Genomic DNA, 2,290 nt, shown 5'->3' on the forward strand with positions numbered 1-2,290 from the left:
GCGCTTCTTTATTGTCATTAGCTTGACAGAGGACTCTCATGGAGCCTCAGAAATGCTCAGAACCGTGTTGGAACCTCCCAACACCAAACGTAGAGTTTGAATGTGGGGGTTCAACACCAAACTTAGAGTTTGGTTGTGGCCTCCCAACACCAAACTTAGAGTTTGACTGTAGGGGCTCTGTTTGGCTCTGTTTTGAGAGAAGCTCTTCATGCTTCCTCTCCATGATGACAGAGGGATATCCTTGGGCCTTAAACACCAAGGATTCTTCATTCACTTGAATGATCAACTCTCCTCTGTCAACATCAATCACAGCCTTTGCTGTGGCTAGGAAGGGTCTGCCAAGGATGATGGATTCATCCATGCATTTCCCAGTCTCTAGGACTATGAAATCAGTAGGGATGTAATGGTCTTCAACCTTGACCAGAACATCCTCTACAAGTCCATAGGCTTGTTTTCTTGAGTTGTCTGCCATCTCTAGTGAGATTTTTGCAGCTTGTACCTCATAGATCCCTAATTTCTCCATTACAGAGAGGGGCATGAGGTTCACACTTGACCCTAGGTCACACAAGGCCTTCTTGAAGGTCATGGTACCTATGGTACAAGGTATAGAAAACTTCCCAGGGTCCTGCCTCTTTTGAGGCAGTTGCTGCCTAGACAGGTTATCCAGTTCTTTGGTGAGCAAAGGGGGTTCATCCTCCCAAGTCTCATTTCCAAATAACTTGTCATTTAGCTTCATGATTGCTCCAAGGTATTTAGCAACTTGCTCTTCAGTGACATACTCATCCTCTTCAGAAGAAGAATACTCATCAGAGCTCATGAATGGCAGAAGTAAGTCCAATGGAATCTCTATGGTCTCATCTTGAGCCTCAGATTCCCAAGGTTCCTCATTGGGGAACTCATTGGAGGTTAGTGGGCGTCCATTGAGGTCTTCCTCAGTGGCGTTCACTGCCTCTTCTTCCTCCCAGAATTCGGCCATGTTGATGGCCTTGCACTCTCCTTTTGGATTTTCTTCTGTGTTGCTTGGGAGGGTGCTTGGAGGAAGTTCAGTAATTTTCTTGCTCAGCTGACCCACTTGTCCTTCCAAATTCCTAATGGAAGATCTAGTTTCAGTCATGAAACTTTGAGTGGTTTTGATTAGATCAGAGACCATGGTTGCCAAGTCAGAATTATTCTGCTTGGAGCTCTCTGTCTGTTGCTGAGAAGATGATGGAAAAGGCTTGCTATTGCTAAACCTGTTTCTTCCACCATTATTGTTATTGAAACCTTGTTGGGGTCTCTGTTGATCCTTCCATGAAAGATTTGGGTGATTCCTCCATGAAGGATTGTAGGTGTTTCCATAGGGTTCTCCCATGTAATTCACCTCTTCTATTGAAGGGTTCTCAGGATCATAAGCTTCTTCCTCAGATGAAGCTTCCTTAGTACTGCTTGGTGCATTTTGCATTCCAGACAGACTTTGAGAAATCATATTGACTTGTTGGGTCAATATTTTATTCTGAGCCAAAATGGCATTCAGAGTGTCAATCTCAAGAACTCCTTTCTTCTGACTAGTCCCATTGTTCACAGGATTTCTTTCAGAAGTGTACATGAATTGGTTATTTGCAACCATTACAATCAGTTCTTGAGCTTCAGCAGGCGTTTTCTTCAGATGAAGAGATCCTCCAGAAGAGCTATCCAAGGACATCTTGGACAGTTCAGAGAGACCATCATAGAAAATACCTATGATGCTCCATTCAGAAAGCATATCAGTGGGACACTTTCTGATCAATTGTTTGTATCTTTCCCAAGCTTCATAGAGGGATTCTCCTTCCTTCTGTCTGAAGGTTTGGACTTCCACTCTAAGCTTACTCAATTTTTGAGGTGGAAAGAACTTTGCCAAGAAGGCATTGACTAGCTTTTCCCAAGAGTCCAGGCTTTCTTTAGGTTGGGAATCCAACCATGTTCTAGCTCTGTCTCTTACAGCAAAAGGGAATAGCATCAGTCTGTAGACCTCAGGGTCAACCCCATTAGTCTTGACTGTGTCACATATTTGCAAGAATTCAGCTAAAAACTGATGAGGATCTTCCAAAGGAAGTCCATGAAACTTGCAATTCTGTTGCATTAGAGAAACTAATTGAGACTTAAGCTCAAAGTTGTTTGCTCCAATGGCAGGGATAGAGATGCTTCTCCCATAGAAGTCGGGAGTAGGTGCAGTGAAGTCACCAAGCACCTTCCTTGCATTGTTGGCATTGTTGTTGTTTTCGGCTGCCATTTGTTCTTCTTCCTTGAAGAGTTCGTTCAAGTGCTCTAAAGA

General features: G+C 43.6%; 1 non-coding gene across 1 annotated transcript; it reads left to right on the forward strand.

Annotated features, from left to right (window-relative positions):
* The first annotated feature begins 1,735 nt into the window (after window positions 1–1,735).
* LOC112764790 (small nucleolar RNA R71) lies at window positions 1,736–1,843 on the forward strand. Its single transcript, XR_003183339.1, has one exon. It is a non-coding gene; the product is annotated as a small nucleolar RNA R71 (small nucleolar RNA).
* The last annotated feature ends 447 nt before the right edge of the window (window positions 1,844–2,290 follow it).

Source organism: Arachis hypogaea, chromosome 2, assembly GCF_003086295.3.
Source record: "Arachis hypogaea cultivar Tifrunner chromosome 2, arahy.Tifrunner.gnm2.J5K5, whole genome shotgun sequence".
In the NCBI taxonomy this organism is placed as follows: Eukaryota; Viridiplantae; Streptophyta; class Magnoliopsida; order Fabales; family Fabaceae; genus Arachis; species Arachis hypogaea.